General features: G+C 37.9%; 1 long non-coding RNA gene across 1 annotated transcript in view; it reads left to right on the plus strand.

Moving 5' to 3' along the window:
* Nucleotides 1–2,313: 2,313 nt before the first annotated feature.
* LOC122790464 overlaps nucleotides 2,314–23,490 on the plus strand; it is a 676,350-nt gene continuing 655,173 nt past the window's right edge. The window contains exon 1 of the long non-coding RNA XR_006363024.1: nucleotides 2,314–2,793. This is a non-coding gene — a long non-coding RNA (uncharacterized LOC122790464). The remainder of the gene's footprint in view (nucleotides 2,794–23,490) is intronic.

The following is a 23,490-nucleotide window of genomic DNA, read 5'->3' on the forward strand; positions in this document are numbered from 1 at the left end:
ATATATATATACATTCCCTGTTGCACAATGTCAGACCCCCTTGTTGGTGTACTGAGCACTGTGTGCCTCTGACCAGTGGCAGCTGTGCAAGCTATGATCTTGTCAAGTGGACATTTTTTATGTTGTGTGATGAAATGTGTGATGCATAGGGTGCTTTAACTGTGAAATGAACTGCACAGCCTGCAGCTTACATTTTGCTTCATGTAATGTTTGTCAAGGCATATAGTTGTGGACTAGATGCCACTGCACTGCTGTGTACCATAAACAAGCTAGGCTGAGTGGTTGCCATGCAGCTGCCATTAGCTGGCAGTCACTATTGTCCTGACTGCTGCTGTTATCAGGTGATCCATGGGAAGAAGGTGTTGGTGTTGGTGGTAGTATTGGTGAACTGGACCAACAAGGAATTACCTTGTGCAGTATGCAGCATGTAGTGAACATTCTGCATATAGTGTGACTGGATTGTAGTATAAAGCCCCCCCCTCCCCAACTTGTCCAGACAAAGGAAACAAGCAAATAAGCTTTAAGGAGGCTGCTCACTCACTTGTTGACTATGCAAGTCTGTGACCGGGCAGTATTGTACTAGTGCTCTGCACATCTCTGTGGGTTCCTTCCTGGTGTTAAAAGCCAGCGTTCAAGTATATAGCTTGCATCCCTAGAAAAGCCCGGGGGGGGGGTAGTTGGAGTCAGTGTGGTTATGCATTATACCTTTCTCACTTTTAGGCTATTACCTGTGGAAGTGCTTGGTGACTTCTGTTGTACTTACCTACTAGACGTAAGTATCCATCCATGCAGGCAGTGGCGAGACAGTGAACCTGTTTTCTAAATATGGGAATCATAGGCAATACCAGGATACTGGGCTGAGATACTGGTGATACACCCATATGCATCACACACTACCTGGCAGTTGCTAGAATAGCAGCCCTTCCTGTTATAGTACACCAGGTGACACCCTAATAGCCATATGGATGCAATCTATCACACTAAGCACTTCAGGGGAGAGTGACATCCATAAAAAGCATGCATGATGATTCCTCTCTACTGTTGTGTCTATTGATAATAGATATCATTATCGACATAGCTATAAGCACTTTAAGGAACTGTTGCAATATCAGAGATGCTGAGGTCTGCTCTGGAATACCCTTGTGGCATGTATAGTGACTGCTATACATTCCTTGGTATCCATGGAGATAGGCAGGAAGTGCATTCCCCCAGTTCCAGTTTGCTGGCCATACAAATTCCCCAAAGATTGTATAATGTCCTTGTCCACGCAAAACCAATCAACAACATTCTGATCTTTAAAACTATTGTAAGTATTACAATGTATACAGTAATCCCTATGATGCTAGCATGAAGTGCTGCAAGGTGGTGTGGGTTGTGCTATCATAGCAGCAAGGGTCTCATAGTAGTTAATCACTATGCTTGCTGCTAAGCCCAAGTATCATTGAGTTGCATTCAGGGGGGCATGCATGAACATGGGGTGCAGAGCAGTGCAGTTTCCTAGCCTCCACAAGACATCAGTACCAACTTCAAATGAGCGAACCCCCCCCCCCCCAGGATTAGATTCGGCCACTGGCAATATAACTCTGCATCAAAGTTGGCTCTCTGAAGGAGAGATGTTTAATTGAACCCAGTTGCTGGCATGGTAATCAAGAGCAAAACTGCTCTGCCAACAGGCCAGGTGATGATACATCCCATTTGGTTCCATGTACAGTTATTGGCATAAAAACTGGAAGTTTAAAACATTTTGTAAGAAAACCAAAATGAGTTCATCTGTTGTGTATTCTGAACTTCAGCATCTTGGTTCCTGCTAAAGCACAAGGTTCTGTTGAAGGTGGAGCTCATTATCTCAGTCATAAAAGGGCCTTCATCTTTCCCTCAGAACTCACTTGTTTTTTCAGAGTCTAAGCATCATTTCTCTGGTTTCTTTTCATAATGACTCCTGGCTAATTGTACAAAGGTTAATGTCCCCAGCACTCACAAGCAATAGCAGCACTGCCATCTTACCACAGCACACCAAAAGGTGATATGGTCCCAGTGTTATATGCATCAAGCTGGTAACAGGGTTGTGGCAATGGGAAGAAGGGGAGAAAAGTGGAAAAGTCCTTTCATGGGTGTCCAATTGTGGTTAAAAACTGCCATGAATAAAAAATAAGTCTTATGAGCTTTGCAAGATGAACAAGTCTACATTTTCATTTTGAGAACAACTATCAAGATTTTTATTATTATTATTATTTGCTATTGTTGACCAGGAGACCTGAGGTGGTATTCATAACAACTAGGAGAAATTTGGCCAGAACACTGGGAAATGTTCCTACTGCTTGTTGGGAAAATTCCATGATGGAATCTTTTGTTAGTACTGAAGAATTGCCAGTGTCTGAGATGCTTCCCTTTCTGCAGCTTTTTCTATTAATGTTCCTACTGTTTGAAATGATGCTCAGATTGCTACTCTTTCCTCTGGTGGATTCCCTGAGTTTCTTTTGTTGGAATTGATTCTGTTCTCAAAGGTGATAAGTCACCTACTCTTTTTGTGGGCCAGATAATAAATATTGAAATGGTTTTCCAGCTATTGCTATGGTGAACTGTGCTTTGACCTTACAAAGAGTCATTGGCAAGCAAATATGTACTTCAGGAGGTTTGTCCCTTTTAGCTTGCTGTACCTGTTGAAGGAACTACAATGGAGAAGTCTGGAAGGTGTTCTTGTGTGAGTCGTGGAAAGAAAGAGTTTTAAGCTTTCATTGGTACTTGGAGGACTGAATTTGTCTTCAAAACAGATACCTGTTGTGAGACTGAAATGTAAGCTATCATAATCTTTCCTTTATTTCTGTTTGCTGTGTATTTTATTTCTACTACAGTGAAGTATTCTAGCACCTTGGGACAGAATGCTTTCTAAGTTGTGTTTTGAAACTTGTTTCTCTAGTGGAGAAACTTATTGTTTCTGTAAGAAAGAGCTTTTGAAACCATTGTTAGACTTTTGGTCAAGTTTTAATTTTTTAGTTTAGGACCTGTTATTGACATTAACAAGTTGTACTTATTCTATGAAAGAACTGTATTATGTAAAGAAGATAACTGATTTTTTTTCAGATCCTAACTGGTGAATGGAGGTTTGGGTTGAATTGGATCCCAGATATTTTTTTATTGGCTGTAGAGAAACCATGTACAATGTAAGTTAGCCCATATATGTTATATTTTGTGGCTTAACTTATTTAATTGATGTATGTCTGAAAAAGAACTGCATTCAATGTTGTATTTCAGATAAAGTTTCTAAACTTGTGTGTGTGTGTGTGTGTGTCTGTTGGTGGGGTGGGGCATTTTTCTGAACTTCTTCCAGCTATTGAGAATGTGTGTTTATACTAGGCCATTGCAGGCCACTTCTGGAGGTATCTGCTCTTTCACCTGCAAATTAAGTGTTTAGTTCAGATTTTGCTTCTGTTTTCAGCATGATGGGAGTAGCATTTTTTTGCACCTCATACAGCTGTGGAGAATGTTTATTCTAGTCCTTTATAGGACTTTTATTGGGATATTTGTACTCTTGTACGGGTATATCCGGTTTTAAATTTCAATTCTATTTCTGATTTCATTAGGATGATATATTTTGTCACTACAGAAAGCTGAAGAGAATAATCCTGCTAGTTGTTTGTAGATGTTTGCTGCGCATATTTGCTCTTTTATGCCTGCATACTAGGTTTTGGATTCTAATGTTGATGTTAACATGTCTGGTGATTGTCGGAGGATAGCAATAAGAGTGGTGCAGGGATTACTCTTCTTATTTCTTTGCCTGCTGCTGTTTTAAACACTTGTAAGAGTTTCTCATCTGATGAGCAGGATGTGCACTCTGAAGGGGATGTTCCAAGGGGATTGTGGGCTACTTCAGTTGCTAAGAGGTTGAACCGCATAAAAAGATTAAATATTGAGGTTTAGTGAGCAGCTGTTTAAAAAATGGGAAAGAATAATATTTCTGTATTATCTTGAATGTGAATGGTTTAGTGAATATTACTAGACATTTAGATTGTATATACTGGTGTCATTTTCTCATGATGGATATTATTCATCTGTTAGATGTCTGGCATGTTACTGTTCCTTATAGAACCAGTTCCAGCAGTTGTGGGAGGTTCAGTTTTGGAGTTCCTGTGTACAGTGCTTAGTTTGGAGATTATAAACTTGATTTCCAAACATAGTGGTATTTAATGTCCTGTATGGGACTAATATTCCCCCCTTCCTAAGTCCTGCTCTGTCATTAATTCCTTCCTTCCAAGGGTGAGTACAGGCATTCCCTAGGGTGAGTGAAAGTTCTAAAACCCATTCATCCTCATTCAGGGAGGCCTTATGAGGCCATTTGTATCTCAGAAGGTGACTCAGGTGTTAGGGCATAGACCAGATGCTGATCCGGGTGGAGTCCCCACCCTACCCTACATAACTTTTCCTCAGTAGACAGCTTGTTGACTTTCACTGCCTGCTTAGTTGAGGAGGGGCATGCATGTTCCTCCACATGTCTTCCTCCCTAATTCAGAACTGATAGCACTGCTGCAATAGCACAAGCCTTTCCAATCAACCTCTTTCACTGGTGACTGTTCACCCACCAGTAGGTATCATCGTTGATATGACAGGTCAAGCTATCAACCTCCTTCCAGAAAAAGTGAGCTGCTATTGGCTGCTCAAGCCTTTCCACTCTCTTGTCCAGCCCCTAGAGCACCTGTGACACTAATTAAACACCAATTACCTAAGTTGCAGTCGGAGCTTTGCCCCTTTTACATTATGGGCCAGCACAGACAGTAGTGGTAGTGTGCTAGATCTTTCTTCTGGGATCTTTGCTTACAATTTGTTATTGTTTATGTCCCTACTTCCTTTCATGGCAGGGTTAAGTTATTTGAATATGTTTCACAGTTTATATTTAATGTTTTTTTGGTTGGTGATTTTGTCAGTTGCTGCTCACTGCATGGACACTTTCTAGAGATATTAAAAGTCTTTGCCAGTGGCTAATCAGCAACTGTTGTAATTATCTCCTCGAGACATTTTATAACAAATATATGTTCTGTTCTTTCTCCTCATTTTAAATGTTTACATTCCCCACTTGGTGAACTGTGTACCCCATAGCCCCATATCTGATCTATCATATAGCATTTATAATATATGCACATGTAGCTGTGATGCCTTTGACATTGCACAATAGTAGGAAAACATGCTGTGCAGTCTCTCTCTATTTCATACTGCTGTTTGGCTATGCTTTATGTTGACTTAATTACATTTCTTGCTTTTCCATGTGAATGAGCAGAATGTTTGAGCCACTGTCACGTTTACATGTTTGTGCATATTTGCTTATGTATACTTAATGGGCTTATTGCAGTTTGTTACATCGTCCATATTGTCAATTGGTAGGCTGTCTCACCTCCCCAAATCATATTGTGATGATTTCTGTAGCACTCTCTTCATCAGTTCACTTGTTGTTAATAGTTTTAATAGTTTGCTTTAGTCACTGTTGTGTCACTGTTGTATGACCAGCATATATGTATATGGTAGTAAGTGGGTGGGGTGTGGCATGTAATATCTTTATTCATCTCACTCATCATTGCATTTTTCTTCGAGACTTTTTTGTATTTTTTTTTTTATTTGTTGTCGTGAAGCAAATGTAAACAAGAAAAGTGGGGGGGTGTGGGATGGTGTGGTGGTGTTGGTGGGTTGGCTTCATCTCACGCAAAGAGGTTCTCCGGTTGATCTTCAGCTGGGGTGCCTCTGTCTGGGTCTCCTGAGTCCTCACTGCATGTCGTCCCTGTGGGTTTCCTCTGTGTTCTCTGGTGTCCCTGGTCATCCCTGTGAATTGGAAAGACATGGTAAGCCTGGGCACCATGGACACTAAATTGCATGTAGGTGTGGAGGTTTGGTGTGTGGGCTGTCTGTGACTTGGCAAAGAAGGCACTGGTCAACTGTGGGACTTAAACTTCACTGCCAAAGGGACAGTGGACAGGTGGAGAAGTGTGAAGAAAGAAAAGAAGCAGAAAAAGGGTGAGAAGAGGTGGAAGGGTCATGTCCATGTTGTAACAAGTGGGGACAAAACCCGAAATTGGTATAAAAGTGCCATGACTACACACCAAAATTGGGGAAAAAAAAATAAATAGTAGTAAAGTATTAACCTCAAGTTCAATTGGTAGACTGAGACTCACTTTGCAGGTGTGTTGGTTTCACAGGTTGCTTGTTTGTTAAGGTGGATTCTCAAATGTCTGTTAATCCTTTTTTCTTTTTGTTTGCTGTATCTCAAACAATTGGCATCCATATTTATCACAGACTAAAATAATTTATATTCTATTTATGATTATTTTTAGTGTTTATTTTTTTATTATTATTTTTTTTTTTTTTTTTGAACAGCTGGACATTTATGCAGTTTCTAGGGTGTATGTATTATCTTCCATTGTAGTTTCAAAGTGTTTTATTCCAAGTGTATTAGTTTATTTATGTTTGATGCATAAAATTATTATATTTAGATTATGATTTTTGATACAGGAGAGCTGTGAGCTTATGTAATGATAGCTGACACTGTGCTGGGATAGTGTGATTAAGAATTGCAATGAGTATGTGACATAACTGTTTATAAAGAAATAATTTCTGTATGTATGGTGTTTGAATGTTGTGATAATGAATGAATGATAGTATTGTTTTGCTATTATATTTTAGATGTTTTGTTTATTCAATATTGGTTTGTGTGTATGTGTATGTGTGTATCCTTTTGTTTATTTTTACCTTTTTTTTTTGTGTGTAATTGTGTTCTACATATGTGTATAATGTGTATTGTAAAATTGATATTATAAAAATTTACAAGGGGATTACATGATTGTGTGTGTAAATGATTGTGGTAGAAGTCTTGCATTCAGATGAGAGAGTTTATTTTCTCATTGTATTCAGGGCATTTTGATTAAGAGGTATTTAGGGCTGAAGCTGCATTCAGATGAGAGAGGCTTGCTTTACCTTTTTTTAGGATGATGCTAAAACAATGGTTATCCACCAAGCAAAGCTTCTTGGAACACAGATTTACATGGGGATCACTAAGCAGATTAAGGAACACTCCTGACAGTATCAAAACTTCAAGGCAGATGAGTTTGAGTATAAAAAAGTTGTTCATGTTAATTACAACAGGGATGGTGTTTTGAAATAGTCCAGCAACAGTTTTCATCCCTGTAGCAGTTAAATTTAATAGCTGAGATGAGCTGTTTTAGCTAGGCTACTGTAATAAAGAGATTCCACCAGTAAATTATCCTTATGGATTTTTTCTTGTGTAATTTTCATCCCCCTCCCTGTTGATCATCAGGGCTGCAGTACTGAAGGTCCAGCATGCATTGTGCTCATTATAAAACAAATGGCTGGGTCCAGATGGCCCAATCCTTAAAGTGAGTAAAATTTGCAAATCCAGCATTATCACTCATCATGATTCATAACCTAAAAATTTCTTCTGATAAAGAAGCGCTTGGTAAACTGCACAACAGGTGCAATATTTTGGTTCTATCACAAATCAAGTTCTTGTTGTCACATGCACAGAAAAGGAAATAACATAAGAACTGGTTTCTTATGCATAGTTAAAGTTTACCTTTTAATAGAAACTAAGTATTTTCTGCAGCTGATCTTTTCCCAGGCTGATATACTGTTCAAATATGCTAATAACATTCTCAGAAAAGGGTGGTCATATTTAGTACAGAAACTCCCCTTTGAACCTTTACTCTGCTGTTCTGCAAATGCTCAACTGATTTCCTTTCATTGTGGCACATGGATACATGTAGCTTACATTTGCATCCTGTGTACTGACATTTCTCTGCAGCTCTGTAACCTTCTGAACTAGTGTATCTCCCATTTCCTGCATGCACTTTGTGTCTGTGCTCCATATACAAAGCATTTACTTAGGTCAAGGGATAAGACATTGTGTGGCTGATCGCATGATAGGAATGCTGTCCTGTATAATGTTAGTGGCTGCAAGACTGCATCACCCATTAAGCTGCCAGTTAATTTCATAACTTAAAAATGCTTCCCATACTGTCAACTGTAAGGTGTGACACTTCAATAAATAATCCATGGTTTGAAAAACTCACTATTGACCTTCCAAGTCTTTTTTGCAGTTGTACTTTTTCCTCTCTGCATCTCTGTCATGGGGGGGGGGGGGCTTTGCACCCCAGTACCTCCTACTAATATATACTAAATCTGGGATGACTGCATCTTGGAGAGAAATTTCAAGATATTTCAGCCTTGGCCTTAGTGTACTTCCTCTTCATCTGCAACTGTTGTTCTGCTGCTCTGAGTCTCACAATTACAGTCTTTGCACTTTAAGCCAGTACCCCAAAATAAGCCTCTCCATTGTCTATATCTGATAAAATGTTCCCCAAACATTTATTATTAAGTATTATTATTACTACTACTATTTTTATTTTCCCTCCTTATCTGCTGAATACTGGTTCTCTGCTAACACATGATAGTTCTGTATTATGAAGTAAGGTTGTGAATGTAACATGATAATCCTCTAAGAAGCCCTTGGATAGTGTTTTAACTGTTCTTTGTGCATGCCTGTGAGATCCCAAGAGTTGGACATGCAGTGGGCAGTGTTAGGGCTTGCAGCCTACTCCACTGAGTGTTGTTACCTCCAGTTGCTCCCTCCCCCATGTAGCCAAACATCTACATCCATTTCAGGTCCCCACTGGGGACTGAAGTCAGGGTATGCATCTTGGGACACATGTCTCCAATCTTTCCCTCTTGGACAGAGGAGCAGATTTCTCCTCAGCATTTCTGTCTTTTTTTCTGAAAGCTAAACTGACATGGTTATTATTTGAACCTTGATCTTCTGATCACAGTCAGGGCTTCATCTCTTTATAATGCTACTCAACCAAATCAGCACTTGGAAGTCCCTTTCTTTTGCATTGTTTTCACTCTGTTTAGCATAAATGTTTCTGTTAATTTCAACGTGATCAAGAACAACCTTTAAAATGCACCTTGGCAGACTGTGTAAGGGTATTGTTTTTTTGTAGCTGAAAGCTGATGCGCTCCCATTATTGTGTGATTTAGATGTTTTGTTTACAATGGTATGGGGTACAATTTATCATTACCATTCCTTTAACTCCTTCCCTAAAATCATACTTCTTATCACCTTCTAAACTTTGGATTAGCACTTCAGTTACCAACAGAAATAGCGTGGTTGATATTGGGCACCCCTACTTGATTCCACTTCCCAATCTAACCTTCTCTGAAAGCCTGCCAATATACTCAAAGGTCAGTCTATGAGGGTTTCAAGATTATCTACTAACGATAATGCTTTTGAGAGTGCTCTTGATACATTGAATGATTTTTTTTTTTTTTTTTTACGTAGAGCCTATAACCATTGTTCTATAGCCAGTACATGTATTGCAACCATTAGTAGAAGAAAGGATATAGTTGCCCCCTATTTTTCACCTAGATCCACTATCAGACTAAACAGCCCAGAGGCATGAAGGATGGTTCTAGTTTTTTTTTTTTTTACATATTCCAGCAATATTGTAATGTTATAAGAAATAATTGGCTTATTTTGCTAGCTGACTGCAATATTGGGCAGCTAGGGCACATCCTTCTTTTGTTTTTCGGAACAGTATGTCCATTAAGAGGCTTTTGTGCTATGGACCTAGAAGTATTGAAATAGAGACAACTTGTAAGAAAGGAACATTTCAATGCCATAATTGCAAGGCTTGTTCTTGCATTTCTTTTAATGTTTGTTTCATTCATCCAGTTACAGGATGTCTTTTTTTCCCCTTAGATTTGCAGCCACTTGCAGGAGCAGCAATCTGGTATACTTGGCTACCTGCAGCTCCTGCTCTGGCTTTTATGTTGGTAAGACAACTAGACAGTTAAGGGAGCGTATATTTGAACAGGAGTATATCAACCAATGTATTAGCTTATCATGCTGTTTCCCATCCAAGGCATAATGTTTTTAGGTTTAGGGTGTTACAGTTACTTAGGCCTAGTGTCAAAAGGGGTGACTTTAACACCTACATTGAAATGTATGAGTTAAAACAGATTACTTCCCTACAAGCCCACGGGTTACCTGTTCATGATTGCATTGATGTAGACTGATGATTGGCTAGCAATTGTATTAAATCAAATGTTCTTTTTTGTTCTGTACGGTCTGATGAAGCGGCAACCTCGCAAAAGCGCTAACCTTTTGTTTCAATAAAAGTTTTTGTTTTATTTAACTGTTTCGTCTTTTGGTATGTACCCTGGTGGTTGACTCACATTTTGTTTTTTACTATTTTATATTTGATTTTTGAGTCACCTTTGGCAGTTGGCTTGCTTGTGTTTTCACTTTTTACCTATTTTAGGTTTAAAACAGGATCAACACACAGCAGTGACACACATTGAATAAAGCTCCTCCTTATTCCTACCTAGGAAAAGGTGGAATAATTCAATTAGTCACATTTCTTGTTAGTGTGATCCCTGAGTTGGTATATTTGAGTAAGGATGGGTGGGACATTGTTGGGGAGGGCTTTCTCCTACCCTGAAAAGCACTTTTCTTTTTGGTTTTAATATTTTTTAAAGTACAGAGGGCAGTTCACAAACTAATATGCACTTAAATTATGCATCTTGAAACTGAGAAAAGATCAAATGTGTTTCAAAGTTATCTAATAGTTCAGATTATTTATTGCATTAACTTGAGTGAAACTTAAACATGAAGGAAACAGGACGGTTCCTTTTGGAAGTGTGGGGCAGTAGTGGCAGGTGATATACACACATGATGGGATTATGGAGAAGCTCATGAATTGTGGCAGAAGGTTGTAGAGATGCAAGGAGAGAGATAAAAATGAATAGGTAGAAGGGGTGAATAATTCAGAGTGAGAAGGGAGAGCTTTGATGATGACACACTCATGCTAGTCAGGCCCATGGATATGAGGAGTAGATGTGTGCACTGGTTCTGTAGTATTAGTAAAGGAATAAAATGAGGGAGAGAGATGTAGTGGTAAGTAGTAGCTGCTCAGGGCTGGAGAAGGCATGGGAGAACCTAAGCAGAGTGTGGTAGCAATGATAGAGAGAATCCTAGGCAGCTTTAGCCTGCTATCACATCAAGGTTTGGGAGGGTGCAGCACTATTACATTGGATGTAATTGTGAATTTTTGAGGATTCCTTTTAAAAGGAAAGAGGACATTTCTAGTCTATGCTACTTGATGCCAAAGGAATATTGTTACTCCCACTATTTAATATGGGGGATTGTGAATTGTAACTTGACATGAAGACAGACTGGATTAACTATTAGTTTTCTGAGTCACATGAACAAAATAAAGTGAAAATGTTTATGACCATTGCATTTTCAGTGTTTACCTCATCTGACTATGTAGCTGACTATGCTAGATGGAGCTGCAAATTTAAGCAATCTATACAAATGATGTCCATGTGTGCAGATGAAAATGGAAGTCTCATTGATTGGCTTGTTAAAAAAAAAATATATATATATATATATATATATATATATATATATATATATATATATATATATATATATATATATATATATATATATATATATATTATTTATTTATATTTGCTATTGTTTTCTACCTGCTGCTTGTAAACCATCATGGCCTAAGTTATGAATTGGTCCTCAACCATATTGTAGGTGTAAGCGATTCTAAGAACTGGAATATAAACAACCATCGGAATGATTTTTATTATTATGAGCATGTATGCCCAAACTCTTGTTTGTGCTTTGTGTACACCACAGTGGGGCCTGAGTATGGAGTGGCTATGTTTTGTGCTGTGGTGTCCCTCATTTTGGCAGAGACATAAGCCAGCATATCTACTTTGCCTGCTATTCGGAAAGCAATGCAGGCAGTTTTCCCTGTCTCCACCAATGAAATTATACATATATATTCCCAAGCATTCATACCCATGTCCACCACTGCCTCTTCATATGTCTCTCCAGATGACTGGCTCTTCTGGTGCTGATTTTGTTATACAGACCATATTTGCCTTGGTAATAACCAGTGCTTTATTCCTGTATGCCACAGAAAGTGCAAAACTTGCATTTTTATAGGTTAAAAGTATTGGTGTAAATGAAAATGATTTATTCATTCTTAAACTCAGATGTTTCAACAACACATTGAAACTCTGAGAACACTAGTTCAGTAGCAGTATTATAATAAGCCGATAATATAGCAACAAGTGCATTTAACAAAATTCTAAAGAAGTGAGTTTTATTGCTTTTGAGTGAACTTGCTTTTATGTGTGCAAAAATATGTGGTATCTCTTTATAATTATAATATGCAAACACACTATATTGAGTATTTGGATGTATTAGTATATAAAATAAGGAAGAGTACATGGCATGTTATTCAGGAAGTCAACATCCACTAATACTTGTCCTTCCAGCCATACAGTACTACTCATGTTACTTACACTAAGTTCCTTCAGACTCTCATGTTGGGGCAGATTCCAAAATAATTGCTCTCAGTGCAGGTCTGCCCTTTTTTTCAGAGTAAGTGACTTAGTTCAGTGTAAGGCCTATCTATAAACAGGCTTGCTACAGGGCCAGATTCCAGAACACTTGCTCTCAGTGTAAGTGGTCACTTACACTGAGAGCAAGTCTTTTGGAATTGAATTATTTTACAAAGGGAAATTTCATCAGGTAACACTGGAGATTTAAAGTCAGACTTGGAGACAAAGGGTATTTTTGAACAAAAATCAACTGATTCTCTATGATTTCTGGTGTCATAAGCCTATGGGAGAGGGTTCCTATGGACATCATTTTAGTAATGGCAGATGTATAAAAGATATTATCTTATTACCATTTGTGCTCCTTTTGTTGAAATATTGCTAAAATGATTTTAAAATATTTGTATACAGTTATAAATAATGTTACTTTAATCAAGATTTGGGGTACAATTCTTAGAGGAACTCCCCAAGACTTATGGACCATTTTGATTATTTGAACATGTTCCCTGATGAAGAGGATTATGCTTGCTGTTTGCCAGTATGCAGACTGATGAGTCTCCTCACCCATAAAGAACAATTTAGTTATGTTAAATGAACATCAAGGCTGTTATTCTTTTGAGCAGTTTAGGGTATCAGATGTCCCACTAATAAATATTCTATTGGTCAAACTAGCCATACTGTTGTTCTGTATTTTGGAAGACATTATGGTCATGCATGATGCTTCAGTTGTGTGGGCTATCATACACTTTAATCAAATACATGATCCTCCGTGCTGCACGCTGTAGGGACCTAAACCTTGTTACCACAATAAACAGAACATGCTGGAGGGATAGATTCCTGTCCCACAGACTTCCCATACTCTGGAACAAACTACCTATCTGTATCCAACAAAGCTCCTCATTAGCACTCTTCAAGAAAAATCCTGATGATTGGATGTGAAATAGGAAATTCACCCTGGGGATCACTTCTGTGGTTCTGCTCGACAGGGACACAGGAAAATAATTTTCTTGGGTGGCGAAAGCCAGGGTACCTTTTTGGCTAGGCTTATATAGGTCCTAGGGCCAATAGCATAGTACCTACCTATGATCAGAATTTACAGCTGCTTAGATTTTTATGTATAAGTACAAGACATGACTTCTGAGGTGTTCTCCAGTGTTTGTTTTACAGGAGAAAGAAGAGTGATTCTTATCTACTTTACCTAAAGGACTAAGTGTTAAATGTGCAATATGTAAATTGACTGTATTCACTTGTATGTTTACTTAATTGACTTAAACTTTTTCATTGTCATTTCTGATGGACCATTTATATTAAATTCACATTCCTATAATAACAGTTTTCTTTATTTAAAACAAGTTGAGCTTAATACTTATTCAAGGAATTCAACATTACATTCTTTACCCAACATTAATAAAGAAAATATGCAGAGAAATTTATCTATAAAATATATTTCAGCTATATTTAGTATCAACTGAAAAAAATCAAACTAAAACATAACTATGAATTTTAAGTATGTGTCCTTCTTATAATCATTAGCACTTCCTTTATGCCACATCATCATGTCTTTTTTTTTTTTATACTTTGATTTAATTTTTTTTTTACAAAATGCTTACTTTCATACTTGTCTATTAATGCAGAAAGTTTAGCCAGAATCTAAAATAAAATGTATCTGATTTTTCTCTTAATTTTATATCAGTTTACCTATGTATTGTTGCTACTAAATTTGATAACTTTAGTAAGTGTAGGTGGAGCTGTTTTCATCTTTTGTTTCTTGCTGTTAAACACAAAAAAATGAAAAACACATAAAATATGGATAGCGCTATATGCAAGATGGAATTGGCATATTGTATTGGACTAACTATTTTACAATAACAAACGTGTCTGTCCAAAATACCTGACAAGATGACTAAAACCTTTTTCTGAAATTTAAAAATTGATGTACATTAATAAAGAAATATGATTCTAGTCAGCAGTGATTTCCAAATTTACCTCCAATATTTCTTATTATTTGGGTTTGTAATCTTTGCTATTCTTTGTGGTGTATAGAAGGAACCATGACTATTTTTCTGGGTAAATATTTTTTAGAATGTTGATTGGTTGTTTTTACTTCAGATTTTAAAATTAATGAATTATTTATTTTTATTATAATATTTTTCAGGAAAAAATATAAAATGGTTCATGTCCAGTAATCCAGTATTTTGTTCAAGTCAAATGCTTATTTTTTTTCTTTTAGTACATACTGCGGTGGTGGTGCTGCAGTAGCTTTGTCGCCTCTCAGTAAGACGTCCTGTTAGATTCTCAGCTAAAGCGTCTTCTGTGTGGAGACGTGCGTGAATGGGCGTACCTTCGTTGAAGGTTGTGCGTCAGGGCTGGCAACTCAGTACGTAAAAATCTACTGCCAATCATTAGTGGACCGGAGTTCCGCTGTGGCGACTCCTAACCGGGAAAAGCCGAAAGGTACAATAAGTACATATTTCAACATTTTGGTGAATAGAATTCATTGTCACTGAATCCATCTATTTTAGTGGTAAAATAGTTTCTTATACTCCTTATATCAAGCTTTTACCTTCTTTTAATATGTAATCTCTCATTATGCTTTCATCTGTTTACAGCTGTGCGTTACTAAATGAATTATATGATCTTAAAAACATATATTTTCAAGTTATCATCTTGTCTGTATTTGCACAGTCAATAAAACCATCCACTGCACAAAATCTATATAATTTTAAATTTCTTAAGATATTATTAATGTTTATTGATTATTTTGGAGTATGTATTGGATAGAAAATAGTTCTTAATTAATAATCCCATTGTATTATCCATTGTTTCCATATATGATTTACATCTTTCATTTTTATCACTGTATAAATTAATGTGCTAATCTTTCTTGCATGCATTGCATGTTTTGTCTAACCAATGCACAGTGACTTTAAAGATAAGATATGTACAGTAATTTAGTCTTCCTTTATCTCTTGAGCTATTATGGTTATAGATATCTTAATTTTTTATTTATCCAAAATAGCAAATTTTGAACCAAAAAACAAAAGCATGGTATCCACTATGGATTAAAATATATTACAATCATCTAATCTCATGCAATTTAAAACCAAGAGCAGTACCCTTTCTAAATTCTAAGACTTTACAGCATTTTAAGGTTCACCCCATAATAATAAGAAACGCAGTATATTTCAAAAGCTGGTAGCCTCCCTAAATCTTAACAATACCTTGGTATTGGGACAGCCAGTACACCTTAATCCTAATATTAAATTAAACAATACTGTATTAAACCTGAATCAGTATCCAAAAATTAAAAATATCACTGTATGGGACCTATGCCAGATCAAAAGTTTCTCGGCTATCAATATTAGACAAAAACTTGAAGTAAATAAAAGCTATAATACCATAATCAACCAATTAATATACCTGATCAACACAATTACTATGAATGTCAAAATATACAACCAAGACATGCAGCTATATCAACAAATTACTAACCTGCTACTGTGGAGATCAAATACGTATAGATTAATAACAAAAAATAGATATGAAGATGCAATTCTATATTCCAAATTTTGGGAAGAGAAAAATAGTAAGATAACTGATAAACAAAAATCCGCTGCTATTGAACTTACTTTGAAATTAACTCCCCTTAAAAAAACTAATTTATACCCAAATTATGATCAATAACAATGCATATCACACACCACTTTTTTTCTTAGTAAAATTAATCCCTCCACTCCCCTTATTGTACCATATGCCAAAACAGTGGTGTTGACACCCTTCATATTTTTTGAGTTGTAAAAATGTTTACAAGCTGTGGTGCTCCTTAAGAACCAAGTTAGAAAAAAAGGGATACACCAAATCTACCCTGTCATGGGAAATGGCAATTTTACATATATTCCCTAATAATTTCTCCTACAAAAATAAACACATCATAGTCACATTGTGCACATTGATCAAATCATATATAGCCCAAAATTGGTTAGATAGAAGCAAAATCACATGGGAAGAATTTAAAGGAATGGCTATAAAGTACTTATTAGCCAGCCCATTTAATTACAAGAAGCCAAAAAAAAAACTGTCTTTCTATCCGAAACATTGGGAAAACGCTTTTAGAAATCCTAAGACAAAATTGATTTATGAACAAGACTTCACCATCAATATTATTTTACATAATTAAGGGAAACTAAAGACAATTAGTATAGACAAGTATATACCCACAATAACCGTGTACAGGTCATGGCAAACCCATATGAGCATTAAGGTGACTTCAATGTATATATTGTACATTGTTAGTACAAGACAGAATGATTAGGCAGACTAGAATATCTGGTTGCAATGTTTTAATGTCACATTTTCAATATGTTGTATACTATCTTTATGTAAATGTCTGTTTTACAGCTCATTAAGAGCAGCTTGATTATTGGACAATTCTGTACAATTGTTATCCAAACACTGATGATTTATGTTATGTATATCGTATTTGGACGACTGAAACTTGATATTCCAAGTACTTGTATCTAAATTTTCTGTGTCATTCTTTTCTTGTATTTAAATAGAAGAGATATGTAGTAATTATATTTGAAAAATAAAAATTTTTATTCAGTTATCTATTTTGCATATTCTTCATTAGTGTACTTTGAACTGCCACTAAAAACTAGAGGAGCAATCAATTTAGTTGGATAGTGTATTTATACTTGCTAGCTGAAGGTAGCTGCTAAAATGCTAGTTATTTTTAAGATGTTATAATAAAGTTTAATTTTTAGCTTTAGTTTTGGCTCCAGCCCTTTGTGCATTAATTGCAATTCATCATATAATGGTACATACTGCATGCCAAGACCTGGCCAAAATTTTTGGCACAATTCTCCACTCGGTGTAATAAAGCTTAAACCATGTCACCTGTTGAGTTGCCAACTGGCTCGCAGGATGTAGGAAATGAAAACTGGGGAAGTGACCTCCAAGAAACTAGTCACCATTGGAGTCCCAAGGGTTCTGTGCTGGGACCTCTCCTTTTTTGGCATATACTTTTCTGAAGTAGGGGTCTGGCCAAAGGGCTCTGGCTAAGTTTGCAGATGACTGCAAAGATTAGAGCAGTCATTGACTCCCCAAATTACTTTGCCATCCTGTAGGAAAGTTTTCCCAAATAAATAACTGGTGCCAAAATCATGGCTGAAACTAAATGCCAAAAATACGTTATTGTATCCTTTCGGGACGTCATCTACCCCAGGGAACTACCGCATTGACAATACACCTCTAAGAATTGACCCAGTTTTTTGGGGTTTGGGAACTTGTGTGGACAGTATTTAACTTTTGACCAGCTTGTCTCAGTTGTTGTGAGAAAGCCCTTCTATACTGCACAGCTTACAAAACAAAGGGATTGTGTCTAGATCTAGGGATATCATTGGCCAACTTTACCCAGCTTTCATTAGACTAATTATTGAGTATAATACTCCCATAGGCATGTATTTGTCCAGACAAATACAGCAACTGGAATGCCCACAGTGATACCTTACTAAAAGGATACAAGTCCTAAACAACCTGTCCTGCGTGGACTGACTCAAAGCCCTGTCACTGTACTTGGTATCCTACAGACTGCTGAGAGCTGACCTATGTCTGGTATAAAAGGTATGTTATGGCCCAGTACTGATGGATTTACTGCACATTAGCAAGCCAAATGGCATTAGACATACTAAGTCTAGGGATCTAAACCTCTACTGCAACATCAACAGAACAGTTTGGAAGGACAGCTATATCTCGCAAAGGATGCCACTGCTCTGGAACAGTTTCCCCATCCACATAAAACAAAGTTCATTTCTGTCCATATTCAAGCACAACTTAGATCCATGGATAGAAAACAGAAAATTTACCCTAAGACAACCTCAATGCTACTAATAGACAGAGGCAGCTCCTAAATACTTCATTATCCATGGCATGATCCCATTTATTCCTATTAGGTGTAATATACAATTATCAACCATTGGATGGGTAAGGCCAGTCTCTAACCAAATGGTCTAGGTTAATTCAAGCATAAAAGAGAAATTTGCTTGGCTTAAAATGGCCTCCAAGGGCAGCTAGCCTAGGACTTACCTATGAACATCTATTGATAAAATAGAGAGCAGAAACCACCCTTTTTATACTTTGTCTGCCATGTCTGTCTAGCCACATAAAGTTTGGATGGTATAAGTCTTATGCATTGTTCCTCCAAACCAAAGTCTTCCAATGCTGGTAACCTGTGGGTCTTCCAAAATTAGATTTTCTCTGAACCACCATTAATATAGTTTGACATTTAGCCTTTGATTTTGTTTGTACTACTTTGACAGTTGCATTATTTTATTTTATTTATTTTACATTTGTTGATTGGGTTAGTCCGACTGAGCTAAGTAGCACTTTTTCAGCAGAAAAGCTCCACGGTTTTACAATTTTAGTGTTAACAGTGTCAGTGGGTCACAATGTATACATACAATGGAATACATTTTATCAGAAAAAAATAATAGTGGAAAAAACATAAGTATACACGAGAAATTATTCAATACAAACATTTTCAATAAATGGTGATGAGTTCATAGTGTAAGAAGTTATTTCATAAGATATGCAACATTAGAAATAGAGATAAGAGATGGAGAAGAAGAGTGATTTGAAAAGGTTTACGAGCTAAAAAGGTTTGAAGTTTTGGTGATTTACATATGAATTAATGGGCTAGATCAGGGAGGATGAGTGGAGAGGCAGGACCACTGAGTTTGGAGGCACTGTCTAGTGGCAGTTTTGAATTGATTTGGATGTTTGAGGGACCTGATTTCTAGAGGTAATTTGTTTCATGATATGGTAAGATTGTAGCTGTAGAGGTTTCAGTTGATTTTAGTTTTAGGTTTGTATATTTGTAGTAGTAGGTTAAGGTCAGAGCTACGTAGGGACCTAGTGGGGGAATATTGAGAGATGAGGGGTGACAGGCTAGTGCAGAAGAATTTCAGGTATAGTATAGAGTGAATTATTTATAGTTGAGAGAGTAGAAGCTGGTGAGGTAATTCCAGCCAGTTTAGATATCTTAGTGAAATACAGTTATGCGATTAATAAGTTTGGTAGGCAGCGAATCTGGCAACCTTGTAGTAGGTAGACTCTATTTTAGTTAGTAGTGTGGAGTTAAGATTGGTAAGAATTTGGCAGCTATATAGAAGTATAGGTAGGAGGTATGCATGAGAGAAGGTTATTTTGGCTTTGTTAGTTAGAAACATTTTGTTTCGATTTAAAGAAGGCCAAGTTTTTGGTGTGTCTTTTTGATGCAGTTGTTTACATGTAGATCAAACTTGAGTTTGTCATCTATCATTACTCTTAGTAGTTTTGTACTAGGTTCAACATTAATGGGGGTGTTATAGAGCGACAGTACAGAAAATGTAGATTTAAGGTGGGTGAAGTTCTTTGGGAGAAATACTAAAAGTTTTGTCTGTTTTGGGTTAAGAATTAGCTGGTTGTCACAGAGCCAGGATTCGACTGAGTTAAAAGATGCTTGAGTTGCAGAGATAAGGTCAAAGGGAGTATCTGCGATGGTGATGACTGTGGAGTCATCTGTGTATTGTACAAGGGATGACTGTGGACAGGAGGTGTAGAGTAGATTAGTGAATATATCGAATAATAATGGGCCAAGGATAGATCCTTGGGGGGACTCCCATTTTGACAGGAAGGGGGAGAGCTGAGAGCAATCTCACGGATTGTAGATGGTCAGTGAGCTAACTGGAAAACCAGGCAGTAGTAGAAGCAGAGAAGTTTAGGTTAGCCAGTTTGGTCAGCAGAAGAGGGTGAGAGACTATATCAAAGGCTTTTGAAAGGTCGAGAAATAAGCAGGAGACCAACTTTATTATTGTCTCTGGCTAGAGAAATAGTATTAATGAAGGATACAAGAGCAGTTGTAGTGCTATGTTTAGGGTGAAAGCCATGCTGTGTACGAGTGAGCAGTTTTTCCTGTAGAAGTTATTTCATGATTTGCTTGTGTATGCATTTTTCCAGTATTTTTGAGAGTGGTGAGAGGATCGGGATGGGTCTGAAGTTTGCAATGTCAGCAGAGTTACCTCCTTTGTGAATGGGTATGGTGTAAAATTCTTTCCTGATAGGTGGGACCTTAGATTCGGAGATGGAGTGATTCATTAGGATTGATACAGGGATGGCAAGGGACTCAGCAGCAATTTGTAGGAAATAGGGAGGCAGGTTGTCAGCAGAAGCAGAGCAGGGTTTAAGTTTAGAGAAAGAGGATTATATATAGTTAGTGGGTACAGTTGTAAGAGATAAAGTGGTAGAGGAAATGAGAGTAGGAGAGGATTTGGAAATGTTAGTTGAGTTGATAGTAGGGGGAGGGAATTTATCATCTTGGATATGTATTCAATGAAATAGAAATTTAATGAGGTAGCTGTTTCCTCTGGTGAGTTTTTTTGGGCAGGGGTTGGGAGAGGAAGGGTTACCAGGGTGCAGGATTTGGTTTATAGAGTTCCAAGATTTCTTGATCTGTTTTTTGGGCAAAATGGGAAGCAAGCTTAGTTTTTACCCACCTTTTCCATGGCCTGCCTCTAGTTTTCATTAGGGTGCACGTGCTATTGGTAAGTCAAGGGGATATATTAGATTTGATGCGAACAGTGTGGGGTGGAGCAACAGAGTTAAGGATGTTCAGGAAAGTAGAGTTGAAAAAGTGGACAGCTTCATCAAGGGGGAGACAGGTTAGATGTGTCGAGTTTATATTGTAGAGGAGGGCATTCAACATCTCAGGACAGAAGGTGACTAGTTTGTGACAGGTTATGTATCTGTGAGACTTGGTGAAATGAGGAAGAGTATCTAAGAATTTTCACAGCAGAGTGATCACTTAGGGAGTCTGGTAGGGTCTCAGGATTATGGTTTGTGGGGATCTGTGACTAAAATCCAATCAATGACAGAACTAGGGGTATGACAGAACTAGGGGTATGTGATCTGTTTGTATGGGTGGGGGTTGAGATAAGTTGTACAAAGCCATGTAAGTTGATGCATGAAGCAGTGTTTGTGGACTGAAGAGTTAGACAGTTAATGTTTACATCCCCCAAGAAGAATAACTTCATTGTGGATGTTTTAGAAAGGTAAGAGAATGTTTTCTTTGGGGGGGGGGGTGTAGATGGCTATGACTGATAGATAACTTTAAACTTAACAATTACAGCACTGTCAGGAGTTCAGCAGGTGAGAAGGAGAGAGAGGGTTGGTTTAAACTGGAAGGAGTAAGATGGTTTGAATATACAATGCCCATTCCACACCTTTTTTTTTTTCTATCTAGTCTAAGAATATTATATCCGGGGGGAGGATATAGCTGCCACAGTTTGGTGGCTTCAGCCAGGGCGACTATATCAGGGGGGGGTCTATATCACATAGTCTTTTTTTTTTTTTCCTAAGTATGACAATTTTGAACGTTGTATGGTCGAGACCATATGTTCGAAGTTGTCATACTTTGAATGCAAAAAAAAAGAAATGACTTACCTGATACTTGTAAGGGAAAATTCCCTTTACCGCATCGTAGTGCGGCCTCGGAGTTTGTATATTTAAAGAGCAGGGGGTGTGGTGGGTGCAGGGGGGCATGCCCCCCTGCTTTACAACCCTTTATTTCATTTTTCCTTTTTTTTTTTTTTTTTACATGGTCGAAGTTTTGTAAGTTCGAACATATCGGTTCGAACACATGTTGTTCGAACTTACAAAACTTTGACTGTGTGATATAGACACTATATCAGGGGTGTGGTTAACCATCCTGCATTGGAACTCAATAATTTTGTTTAGGATGCTTCTAAGATTCATGGAGTAAAAAGATATTTGTTTTTTTTTTGGAGGAGCAGTGTAGGGTTGGTTAGAGAAGTTAGCTTTATTGACTGGGTGGGAGGGTTTGAGCCAGGGTTTGGGTGAATGTAATAAGACTTAGGGAGGAAATCTTGTTTTGTATAGTAGGTGCTTTATTTTATTTTCTAAGGAGGTGGTAGAGGAAGGGGGTGTTTTGATTCTGGGGAATATAGTATTTAGAGGAAAAATGAGCAGATAGAGAAACATTGCAGAGGATGTGTGAAGACATTAGCATTAGTATTTTCAGGATGAAAGTAAGTTGGGGTTAGGTGTGGGTTATTTGAGGTAAGAGTGTACAGGAGGAGGAAGGGGAGGCAATAAAAGAAAGGCTTGGACTGAAAAAGACATGTCAGTAAGGAGGATCAGTAGTTAAGGAGAAGGTAAACGCTGGGCCTAGAAGAGATGTTGTAGGAAAGTACAGGATAGGTAACTAGTAGGGGGAGTCAGTACACAGAAAGGAGTGGTTGGTGTCAATGGTTTGCAGAAGGAGAGGAGAGAGGTATGCAGGAGTAGGGTGAGGTAAAAAAAAAAAAAAAAAACAGAAAGGGGTGGGAAGTGGAGGAGAGGATTGTGCAATGGAGAGGAGTATGAAGGAAATGATATAGTGGGTGGGTAGGGGAGCAAAGTGAGCCTGAGGGTAGCAAGAGCGAAAGATGAACTAACCCCTCACCTAAACACAGCCTATCCACAGGCTACGTGCCCATAGAGTGGCACACAGCAATGGTTATTCCGCTCCACAAAGGTGGAGCCACAACAGACCCCCGGGAACTATCGCCCTATAAGCCTGACTAGCTTGGTCTGCAAGGCTATGGAGTGCATCATCATGGATCTCATTAACAGAGACATTGGGAACCTCCAAACACTGGACCCTACACAGTTCGGCTTTAAGGGCAGATCATGCCTCCTAAACCTGGTGGACTTCTTTGAGACAGTTACCAAGGCTATAGATGAGGGAAAGGTGGTCGACACACCCTACCTAGACCTCGCAAAGGCCTTCGGCACCATTTCCCATTCTGGTATTATAGACAAGCTCACCAGCCTGAACATAAACCCCTATGTCACGAGATGAGTTGCCAACTGGCTCAAGGACAGAACCCACATGGTATGAGTTGCGGGAGCTAGGTCTGACTCCGGTTACAAGTGGCATTCCCCAGGACTCAGTCCTAGGACCCCTCCTGTTCAGCATATACTTCTCAGAGGTACCGGTAAGCACAGGAGGACTATGGCTGACCACGTTCACAGACG

The sequence above is a fragment of the Protopterus annectens genome, chromosome 16.part0, assembly GCF_019279795.1.
Source record: "Protopterus annectens isolate FY-2018-M chromosome 16.part0, PAN1.0, whole genome shotgun sequence".
Lineage (NCBI taxonomy): Eukaryota > Metazoa > Chordata > Ceratodontiformes > Protopteridae > Protopterus > Protopterus annectens.